This window comes from Engystomops pustulosus, chromosome 6 (assembly GCF_040894005.1).
Source record: "Engystomops pustulosus chromosome 6, aEngPut4.maternal, whole genome shotgun sequence".
NCBI lineage: Eukaryota > Metazoa > Chordata > Amphibia > Anura > Leptodactylidae > Engystomops > Engystomops pustulosus.
The window spans coordinates 124690137-124702699 of record NC_092416.1 but is presented as its reverse complement, the minus strand read 5'-3'; the positions used below and the strand labels follow the sequence as shown (position 1 = coordinate 124702699).

At 40.8% G+C, this 12563-nt stretch overlaps 1 long non-coding RNA gene across 1 annotated transcript in view; it reads right to left on the bottom strand.

Moving 5' to 3' along the window:
* LOC140066057 (uncharacterized) overlaps nt 1–8629 on the bottom strand; it is a 41920-nt gene extending 33291 nt beyond the window's left edge. The window contains exons 1-2 of the long non-coding RNA XR_011848093.1: nt 8449–8629; nt 4733–4773 (exon numbers count right to left, since the gene is read on the bottom strand). This is a non-coding gene — a long non-coding RNA (uncharacterized lncRNA). The remainder of the gene's footprint in view (nt 1–4732; nt 4774–8448) is intronic.
* Between the last annotated feature and the right edge of the window lie 3934 nt (nt 8630–12563).

Genomic DNA, 12563 nt, shown 5'->3' with positions numbered 1-12563 from the left:
AGCTATAATTACTGTCCTGCCCCCCCAGTAGCTATAATTACTGTCCTGCCCCCCAGTAGCCCTAATTAATGCCCCCCCAGTAGCTATAATTACTGTCCTGCACCCCCAGTAGCCATAAATAATGTCCCCCACCACCAAACAGGGCCCTATATATTTAAGCTAAATAAAAAACATAATTCTTACCTTATCCCACTCCTCTTCGTGCTGCCTCTCATCAGGGGATCCGGCGCAGGCGACGGCTGATGACGCGTCTACAGGTCAGGTCCCGGGTCATAGACCTCAGCAGACCCGGCGCAGGCAGACGCATCACATAGCCTGCATCAGCGAAAGTGATGGGTGTCGACGGCGGGTAAGTAGGGTGAGGTGGGTGGGACGGGTGCGGATCGGGGGCCCGTTCTATTTTTGAATTATGACAGCTCCGGGCCCTCCCTGATCCAGCGCACGGACCAGATGCAGAACAGTCCGTGCGCTGTAACAGGCAGGCCCGCGTCTGTCACAATTCAAAACATCTGCCCGCTGTGCTGCGCCGAGTTATCAGCGCAGCGCAGGTGTGGGCCTCTGACTGACCGGCAGCGGAGCTTTGGTGGATCGCGGGAAAGGTGAGAAACATTACCGGCGTATAAGACGACCCCAGACCAGACAGAAGATTTTTCAGTCTTCAAAAGTCGTCTTATACGCCGGAATATACGGTATATTAACTAACTGAAACTTTTGTTAATGTGTGATTAATGGGAACAGCGAGTCCTTTATGTGTGATGTTGTATGTTGCAATAAAGAAAAGTGAATAAAAGTAATTTTAAAAATACATATATAAATAAAATACTAGAAAATTACTCAACTCTCCTTGTTCTCCCACAGCAGTCAAACGCCCTAATCTTTGTGCACGGTTGTGAAACAGCCTCTGCTGCACATGGTTCCCTGCATTGCAATAAAACTCTGTCTGCAACCTGGAAAAAAGAGGGACAGATCTTGAAATCCGGAACCACATTCCACAACATCCAATATGATTGGGTGGTATGCATTTTTATTACTGTGGAATACATCTGTAGGGGAAGTGAAACAGACTAAGCATGTTGTCAAACATGTGATCTTGACACGTCATGTGAGCAATGACATTTAGTTAACTGTCTCTTTTTAAGTGTTATGTTTTTACATTTATATCATTTCTTAGTGAAAGCCGAAGACCCGAGGTCTTGTTTGAGCCCATTCATTGCAATGTGTGAGGAGGAGAATCCCCATGTACTACCATACTGTAGTAGGATCAATCAGACAACCCTAGGAGGTCTGAAAAATCGTAAAAATAAAAAAAAAGTTAAAAAGAAATTATAATAAAAAACCCTAAAAATTCAAATCACCCCCTTTCCCTAGTCACATAAATATAAACAGTAAAAATCATAAACTCATTAGCTATTGCAGCGTCCTAAATGCCCGATCTATTGAAATATAAAAACTTTTTTTCACTACGTTTAACCCAGTAATGGAAAATAGCGATCATACAGTCCTAAAAATGGTAGCATTGAAAATTACATCAAAAGTCACACAAAATGACACTACCCACAGCTCCATACACCAAAGTATGAAAAGGCTATTAGCGCCAGAACATGGAAAGATTAAAAAAAAAATTGTACAGGAGGTTTTAATTTTTGTAAATGTAAAACATAAAACATACAAATGTGTTATCCCCGTGATCACACCGACCCAAAGAATAACATAGACTTGTCTTTTGGGCCGTAAAATCGAAACCTGTTCAAAAACAGAACAAATGCATTTTATCACCATTTTCACTGCATTGGGAATTTCTTTTCCCGCTTCCCAGTACACAACATGGAATATTAAATACCATCGTGATCAAGAGCAATTTGTTACACAATAAACAAGCCATCACAGAACCCTTTGTGTACAAATAAAAAAGTTACAGATTTTTGAAGGTGGGGAGTTAAAAATGGAAATGAAAAAACAAAAAAAGGGCCAGGTCTTTAAGGGGTTAAAGTTTTAATGCTGACATTTTGACGGATCTGTCCACAGAGGCATGTGATATTTTTGTTATATCTGGGATTGGCTTTTTTGGTTTAAATAGATTCAATCAGGTTATAAGCATTCTTGCAAATGCCACATGTCACCCATGCAGGCAGAAAGCCAGCATCATAAAATAAAAATTCCTTTCATCAACCACACATCTAAAGAATACAGGTTAGAGGGTGACAAATGGTAAAAAAAACACATTTCACCTCTTATTATTGCTCATATTTAGATAACAAAACACAAATGACATGGAAACTCAAAATAATACCAGCAGAATCAATTTAATTTTCTGTTTTTATTTTGTTTAAGCTGATGCGAAATCTCACTGACCAAAGTATTTCTGGGAGTCATTTTTTAGAGGGTTCCCTGACAATTTGGTTATTACATGATGTCCTAGTGTTACAAAGCTGTAATCTATGGACATGTGCAGCAGCTATTCTTCTACAGCATCATCACATGACCAATAACCAGTTAATCATACCTGTATAACATCTTCAACATTTCAGGATGGTCGACCGCTTAATATTACTAACAATGTATGAGGAGTGGAGGAAAGTCTCTTTGTCCAGGCTTCAGTCCAAGCAGGTCAAATTAAAAAGCACTGTTTAGTTTACACCACTAAACTAACAAGCCCTCAAGTAGGGAATGAAATATCCATTCCAGTGTTCCTTCTTTTATGTTAACTTGTTCATTTATCTAAAAAAAATAACCTCCAAAGTCAAATGCAGATTGTCCCAGTTATAATGTTAAATACAAAAGCGCTGCAATAGTGAAGTATTGTAACTTTGGCTTACTAATAATAATATATGCAGCTGTATCCAACGGATAATAATAATTAATAATAATAATTCTCTATTTATATATCGCACACAGATTACGCAGCGCTGCACAAAGCATGTCAAATTGGTCCATGTCCCCAATGGGGCTCACAATCTAATCAACCTAACAGTATGTTTTCGAGTGTGGGAGGAAACCGGAGTACATACTTGTCATGATATAGAAATAATCAGATATATAGCATCCCAATAAGGTGCTGTATGTTCCCACACATGTGAAAGTAGGGTTTTAGGACTGGTGCATGTGTGAGCATGATTGTTGAGTCCATTAATCTTAGCCTCTTTAGAATTTAAAACACCCCAAAAAATCAGTGATGTCTTTACGGCCACCCTAATGCTGAACCTTACTGTCATACTACATTACCCACCGCTGCTCTCCTCCTTATATTAGTCTTGTTTATCCTCAGGTTAAAGGGATGGGAAGAAGCAAGACCAGTGGGAGCAGAATCTGGTTAACATGTGTCTCACAACTGCTTGAGCCCCCCTGGTATCAGAGTCCCATCCCAATTGCCTGGGGTGCATTTTGGGGAAATCCACTTCTAGCTGTCATTGAAAATCTTTGACATAGCTTTTAAATAAAGCACGACTGTAACAAGAACCTAAAATACTCCACAGAAGGGAAAGATGTCTACTAAAGCTAAAATTTCAATAAACTTTTCCGGACTCCGTAGTTTAGTGTCCATAGATGAGGAACAATGCCTTTAAGAAAGAATTATGTTCTTAGCAGATGCCATTTTAAGTGGCTTGTTGCCATTTTGTAAACTTAAATGACATATTGCTGATCAGAATGTTATTCTCTATCCGTGTCCCACAATAGGCATGTCAAGTTTAATTTTTGTAATTGTGTAGTTTGTAGTTGTAGTAAAACTGGTGAAAAGTAACCTCTACTTTCTATTTTTGAATTTTGATATATCTCATACATATATAAATCATCTTCAGCATTTCTTTGTAATTCCACAGCAGACAAAATAACTGTGATTCTTTACTGCTTCAGTTTATTATAAAGGAACACCACAGGCTTTAACTTGGCCAGAAATAGAAATCTTATTACTTGTGTGGGCTACACAAGATCAGCAGCTTACAAGGAATGGAGATGACATCACTTATCGTCATCAACAGTGTAAACACATATGTGATTTCCCCTGAGTCCTGAGAATCCTGGGAAAATCCAATACCTAGAGCAAGACAAACAAGGGAATAACAAACTCATTTCCTTGTCTGTCTCCTTGTTTGAACAGAGGTAGGACGTGCTTGTATCTGCGTCAGAGGCTCTGTCAGGAGCCTAACTTGCAGATTCTGTAAAAAATCACTAATTCTGGTGTCTAGTCATTTGCACCCAAACATAAGCCGAATAGACCTCATTAAAGTTAATGGGGTCTGTGGGACTTCTATTTTTTTAAACAGTGGGAAGTCCCAATGCTAGTGGAGACCTATCTATTATTCTTTGAGGTAAAAAAGTCACATTAATAAAAAAAAAAACTGTCCTTTGATTGATATAGAAAACACTGACTGATGGAAACCTGGACACACTGCTTTATCTTTTTCCACATGTATAAAGCTAGCATTTATTATGTAACACATCCCATGTTTACAGCTAATCAGACTGCAGGATTTCTTAACATTCAACCAGAAGAACATTTGTGATATTAGGTACTGGAGTTAGCCCTCACCTTCAGGTGTTTTTTTGCATTTCTGTAAAGTTCGACTGCATCTAAACTATATATTTAATGATTTGTTCTGTCTACCCACTTTTGTCTATGTATCTTAGCTAGCAATTACTACACATGACCACCCACTTGACTGCTATTCCTGAACACAGATTGAAATCAATAATGTGTTCCAAACAAATCTGTAAATGAGTCTGATGCACTTACCCTGCTTTAAAATATCCTGCCTGCAGACTCCACTACATTACCTGAGGAACAAATAAGTGTTTATCAGTTTTATAAAATGACAGTCATTTAACAGCAGCTGTTACCATCTGGGCTTCAGTGCCTTCCTCTGCTCTCAGTGAACACAAGATGTGCTGCTGACTGCTAACTTACATTGTACCATTATACATCTGCAGTCTGTCCTGCACTAGTCTGAACACTGCCATTTATTTCCACCAACCCGGTCTGTGTCCTGCTGATTTTGTTCTGGGATGCAGATGGTTAAGCTAGCTATGATGGACAGAAGCCTTCTCCACTCTTATTCTTCCCCTGCTAGTCTGGTTAGTCTGGAAGTCTGGGTGAGAATGATTGGATCAGGACTCTGATATCTCATAAGAGGATTGTCTGCTCGCTTCCCATTGTTAGCTAAAAGTATTCTTTGGAGTTTGCTAGCCTCTAGGGTAAAATGGGCAAGTAGGTAGGGACCACTGGGAGGATCTAGCTTCATGGCTCTCTGTCAATGTCTGGCCTTTCCTTTCCATCTTTTGTCCATTCCCAAACCAAAGCAGCATTATGCATAAAAATATATTTAAACTAAAAAACATTGGTGTCATCAGACCAAACTATGGGTCACTTCGATCAACTTTACCTCTACATGAGACTCATAAGGGGGATTATTATTATTATTTTGACTAACAGATGGTCTTAGGTAGGTTTAGTAAAAAAAAATAGGAATTGCTTTCAGTGTGGTGTGGCTTAAGTTTTAGAAATGTTAACAAGAATTGTGCATAGTAAAGGGACTTTTACATGGCCAGCTAATCACGAGCAACAGAAATACTGCTCCTTATAACTACCCTGTCCAAATATGCTGCCCATCAGAGAGCCAACAAGAAACATATTTTCAGCAACACATTGGGGGGAATTTATTAATATGCTGCTAGCAGTGACTGTGCACAGCTCGACACACTAGTCTTGTGCTACGCTAGATTCATCAATGTGATGCTGAATTCTAGTGCAGTGTAAGACTGCATTCACACGAACGTATGGGGGACATATATACAACCCCCATAGTTGTCTATGACACCTGGGCCAAGTACAGTGAGCACAACATGGACACAAAAAAAAGATTCTCTATGGCTAGGGGATGGGTATCGCTTCCCTGGTCAGGTCTGCTGTAGTTTACCTTTTTCTTCCTGGTGTAAGTGCATTGTCTTGCATTGTCTTGTAAGTGCAATGTCTTGCAACACAAATTGAATCGTAAATCCCGCGCTCAGTCCAAATCAGTCTGATTGACCGACAGCCTGCCCCTCAATTTCCATCGCATTAAAGCTGGAGCAGCTGCACCGAAATCTGATCGTGTGTGACACAATTCCCTGCTAAATACCTGTCATGGCGGCGCAAATCCTAAAAATGTCAGGTCCAACGTAAATGTGATTCCTTGACCCTTAGTAAATAAGCCCCAATATGTCACACCAACTAGTGTTTTTTGGCACTTGGGCTATTTTCAACCTGTAGACTCCCCTTTTCAAAGGACCATGCCTTTTTCAGAAGGTCCCTCACCTTTGCCGGACATGTCGATAAAGGGAAAAACCTGCTCTAAATGCCTTTATTAATGTGTTAGATAGCCTTTTAGTTTGTTTAGTTAGTTTACTGTGTCTAACCATGAAACAACATATAACTCAGCTTATTTGAAGTGCCCTGTACACTCAGCATGCCATACATATAGAAGTAGCTATGCCATCTATTGTACAATGTAACAAAAATGCCAGACAATCCAGGTAATGGAAGACAGCAGTCTTAAGTAAAATCCCTTATCACAATTGTATGTAACATGGCACTGCTACAATGATATACTATGGTAGCTTTCTGTTCTCCATTCTCTGTAGTGCCCCAGAGATGGTAGACTGTTATTTACCTTCCAAATCTGCTGTAATGAATAGATGATTAAATGTCCTGAAGAGAAAACACCAGAACCAAAAACATCATCTGGAGATGGAGGAGATTATTAAGCATTAATGTTCTGTAATTATCTGTCAACATTTCCAAGATGAAGTGATTTAAGGTAAGCAGTGTCTGTAATAAAACTGATAAAACAGGCCCCATTTAACACCATACAGGCAGGAACTCAACAAATTGCTAATCTGTAGGAAGATTCATCTGTCATAAGTGAGGCATGGGCACTCTCCACTCATGGGCACCCTCCATTTATTCGCATATATTTGAGACTGGTGGCTATTCTTAGTTCCCTACAAGTTCCACTTGAGTCTCCTGGAAGAAACATGTAGCGCTGTTGAATGAAATGAATTGCTGATGAAGTTGAGAATAACTACTCTCAGCTCATGCATTATTTACATCTCTATGGAAGACTTAAGAACATCTGATTAATTACACAAGTGGTCACCAGAGAATAATGCCATACAAAAGCCTACAATACAGTACAGTCAGGTATCGGATTTTGGTGCAGCTGCTCCAGCTTTAATGCAAAGGAAATTGAGGGGCAGGCAGACTGAGCTCGGGATTTACGATTCAATTTGTGTTGCAAGACAATGCACTTACAAGACAATGCTAGACAATGCACTTACACCAGGAAGAAGAAGGTGAACTCCAGCAGACCTGACCGGGAAAGCGACACATGCAGGATATCGGGCGCATGATCTTCGTGAGTCACGCCACATCTGCATACCGGTCAGACAATGCACTTTCAGGGATCGCGCAGGACAGGTAAGTAAATGTGCCCCATTAGATTTGCTCTATGAAGTATTTGGCTCATAGGCGAGTATATAAAAAAATAAACTGACATACTCACCTTCTGATGCTCCCTGCAGCTCCTTTGGCTTCTTCTCTTCATTTGTAACAAAGCGGGCAGAGGTGTATCCATGCGTTCCACTGGCCGGCTCAAACTAAGAAGCGGCGATGTTGCCATTGCTGACGTCATAGTGTGCACCAGGGGGCAGAGTGCATGGAGGCGTCTCTGCCTGCACTGTTACGAGTGAAGAGAAGAAACCAGAGGAGGGAGCATCGGAAGGTGAGTTTATTGATTTACACACCAAGGGGTTGTCAGGTATTTCATTAATAGGGGGACTGCAGGGCATTTCATTATTAGATGGCTGCAGGGCATCTGCATTGAATTTCATTACTAGGGGGGCTGCTGCAAGGCATTCCATTACTAGGGGGGCTGCTACAAGGCATTTCATTACTTGGGAGTTCATGGAGCATTTCATTACTGGGGGAGGCTACTGTGCATTACATTACTCTGGGAGGCTGTGACCAATGCATTTCCCACCCTAGGCTAATACTCAAGTCAATACATCAATACATGTTATTTGTGGTAAAATTAGGGGCCTTGGCTTATACTCGGGTTGGCTTATACTCGAGTATATACGGTACTTTTTGGAACTCTCTGCTCACTCAGCATACTGTCTGCCTGAAAGGTATTGCTTTTCATATAATCACAATAGTCCATAGAAAAGAGGGAGACCTGAGTGCGAGATAGAAGCTAAGGCACAGACACAAACATGGTGGAGCAGCTATCCACCTAATGTCAATTTTTTTTTTTTCATTTAGGAGTCAGTGTAAATTTTCCTAATCTCTATGTGTATTCAGTATGATAACAATGTTGTTGTCACGGATGCACCTACGATCCATCTCGCGGGCACACCCGTGTCCCTCTCTGTGGCGTGGTCCCCGCTCCCGCAGCCCCGGTCCCCGCCCAGACTCACCTCTCCAAACCTTCTGCTTCCCAACAGGAAAAGTGAACAGGGATGCGCGTGCCGGCTCTCCAGAGCTTTGAGGCGGACTCTGGTGAAGACCAGGCTCCACTTAGACTCCGGTCACGGGTGTCGGCTAGTACCATCATCTCCCACAGTGGTCCAGAGGGTCCAAAGACTCTTCCTTAAGAGACTCTCTGACAGTTCGTCCCTACTAACTGTGACAGTTGTGCATGATAAATGTCCCTTATGAAGTCTCATCACATATAGGGTTGGTAACAGACTGTAGTCATGAAGGGAACTTGGATGTGACAGACCATAAACAATATAATATGTCATTTACTGGAGCTAAAGCAATTCATCTGGCTTAAAAAATAAGAAATCTAAGTATTGTGTAGTAATTAATATTTCCAGTAACATAAACACAGTATCCCAGAAAACAAGACCAAAATGAAAAAAATATCTATTATACATTTTTTTTTCATCAATTACTGGTTTTCTTATCTTAGTCACTAGGCCTGGGGAGAAGACAACTTTCATGCAGCCTGTGTGCTATATATGGACCCATCCACAATACTGTAGAGTGGAGGGGGTGGGGGTTAGGATGCAAAGTGGAGGAAGAGGGTTGTTTTAGTTCCATATATGTGTGATGTGTTAACATAATCTTAGCATAATTAAGAAGATTACCAAAGTCACAGTGCCTGGATCTATGAGTAGGTGTCCCTAGTTTATCAAGATAGATTTTGATGGTAGGTTTCCTTTCAATGAAATCAACCATTTAAAAAAAAAAACATCAAAGGATACTCACCTACAATCTTTTTCATTCCGATCCTGACTCTATCCTCCGCTAAGCTTAACATGCTGGGTTCACCTAAAAAAGAATGCTATAAAAAGCAGTAGGAAGTGCTGGGACAAGACAACCAGCGCTCAGAGCTGCTAATTATGCACACCCCCGCCACCTTCTTCTTCCATGCCCTCCTCCAGACACAGGAGGTGTTTCTTGCGTGATGTCCGTGGAAGTAGAAAAATAGTAAGCAGGATTAGAGGTAGAGAAAAGGTCCAAAAGTGAGGAACATTTGGATAGCCTATTTTAAAATCAGTCACAAAAAGTTTCTCAGTGATGGCACAGGCTTGACAGTTACACACATTTTTTGACAATTTCACTCAAAAGCAAATGGTTTACAATAAACAGTCCTTTTAAAGAATCTCAGAGCCCCATAACTATGTATACTTATGTATAACTATTATTTCTAACATATAACTTTGATCCTTATTTCAAGCATAAAATGGGAGATTCTGTGTAAGTCAACCCTCAACACTTATTAACAAACAACTCTGAGTTCTCCAGCCTTGTGAATGTACTTTAAACAGCTGAAAACTTTGCAAGCACTTCATTACGCAACTGCCTATTAAGTTTGGGTCTTATTAAGTACAATAATGATAATAATTCCTTTATTTATACAGTGCATACAGATTCCACAGCGCTGCACAGAGCTTACCAGAACAGTCCCTGTCCCCAATGGGGCTCACAATCTAATCAACCTACCAGTATGTTTTGGAGAGTGGGAGGAAACCGGAGGAAAATAATCTTTCATATTAAGTATGTGATTTGTATTATATGTGCTATAGACTGCACTGAGTGAAATCACAGAGCATAAGGAGAGTGACTGCTGGAGACACAACTCTCATGCTAACCTAGGTTGATTAGATTGTGAGCCCCATTGGGGACAGGGACCAATTTGGCAATCTCTGTGTAGCGGTGCATAATCTGTATTCGCTATATAAAAAAAGGAATAATTATTATTATAAAGGGGCTGTACTCTTTGCAGGGTTTTTTCTTAATCCAACTAAGCACAGCAATAGTGGCCATATATAAAAAGGAAATGACATATGCTATTTCCAGCTTTATTGTTTAGTACATTTATAATAAATATGTCATTATAGAATTCACTATGTATACTATCTTGCTCTTCAGAATGAGTTCAGGAAAGGCTTGAATACACCATTCGGATCTATATCACTATTGATTTACACCATTTCGCTCCCTCCTTGATGCATACCTCTATATATTTAGTATACTGTATATCCAATAGAACAAGCGTGGGAAGAGAAGTTGGGAATCACAAGGATGTTATTGCTAGTTTGTAAAGTAGAAGGCTACAAAGTAGTTAATTCAAAGGAAATCTACCACTTCTAAAAAGTAAAAAACATGTAATGGCAGGACACAAACAAGGACACTGAGACCCCCAATCTGTCCCTACCTACTTATTGTGTTCCCCCTAAACGTTGGCCAATAACTGGGCCACGTTCCCTCCCTGGGTAATGTGTGAACACGTAACAATACAAACAAAGACAATAAAGCAAGGTATACAATCCGAGTCGGCAACAGCGGGGAATAACAATAATCAAATCACAATCCAAATAGAGAAGTCAAGGCACAGGCGAGAGATCAGAAACCAAAAACTAGAGAATGCAAGAGAAGCAAGTGAACACAGTAAAATAGCAGTTTCACCAGAAAGGAGTAAAAGCTAAACTGGACACTTATAGGGAACCTAGGCCCTGCCACAGGTGGAAGTAGCAAGCAATCTACAGTGTTAACTCTTGCAAGACAGAATCAGTGAGGGGTGCGGCAAACATCAGGTCAGACAGCCATAGAACCTAGTTCAGACTGCAGGATGACGTAAAATTCAGTGTCTCTTAATCCTACCAGCACGGATAGAGGAGGCAGCAGGGCCGAACCCCTTCCCATGTACAAGACACTGGACAGAGTTCTGAACTCTGCGAGAGTCAAGAATTTTCTCAACTTCCAAGACATTATGAATACGGAGGGTATGGGGTAACTGAAGTCTGAATGCCAGTGGAGTTATGACTTCGGTAATAGTATGTGGACCCACATAGCGGGGAGCTAATTTTTCAGATGGAACTCTAACACACATTCCCCCAAGACATACTCAGGACCAGGTGACCGTTTTTTGTTAGTCTGAAGCTGTTACGAATCTTGGGATTTAACCAAGTTCGAAAGAGGGAGGTATTTACCCTATTGTTCACGGCAAACTCTGCGAGGGGAAGGAATTCTCAGGAATTGATTCAAAGTCTAATTTAATCTCTCAGTTTGGCCATATGTGTCCTGATGGAAGGCGGAAGAGAAGGACAGAGCGACACCCAGACGACCACAGAACTCCCTCCAGAATTTGGATACAAACTGAATACCTCGATCAGACACTATATTCTCTGGGATCCCATGTAGACGAAGTATATGATTGATAAACACATACCATCCAGATGACAGTTTTCCCTTGGAAATCAGGCAAATCAGTTATGAAATCCATAGATATGCAAAAAAAGAGCAAAAGGCAGATGTATACGGGTGAAAATATATAGCAAATTTTATTTGGAAACAAAAGTGAATGCTAAAAACAATTAAAAAACCCTGTCACAGAGGGTAACATGGAGCTACTCCCCAGCATGGAAAAAGCAAATAATATGGGATAAATGGTATATATATAGAAGTAGTAAAAGCATGTACAAACACGGCAACACAATAAATTGATACACTATCCGACTAATAAATATGAAGGTATACAATGTTGGATGAGAAAAGTAGTTAGAAAACACAAAGGAAAAATTCCAAAGGCAAGATGTGGGTATACCAAGTATGATATTACCGTGTGATGGAGATGAAGCTGGGGAGAGCAGGGATGCCCCACGCGTATCGCCCGGCGCACGGGCTTCGTCAGGGGATATGGACAAACTACCAGTGTAGAGTTTAAATAGCTCGCTGCTCTGACGTGGAAGAGACAAGAACCGCCCCCAGTGGGGGGCGTGGCTGTGACGAAGCTTCCGGTCGAGTGACAAGGCTTGAGGCGTGGAAGTAGTATATATCGCGGGACCGGAAGTGCACGTGTCCGGGCCCCACGGAACGGGAAACACGGCTAGCAGACTAAAGGTTCCTATCAGAAAGAGTCAACCTAGAAGTGAGTATGTGAAGTGTAAAAGGAAAAATATGTATAAAAACAGTAGCACTGAATGGTGATTATGGGTGCAATATGACAAGAACATTTAATTTGATGTATAAAGTTACTAGTGTACACTCTAAAATAAAAACATTGCACAATTCCCGAAGAAAG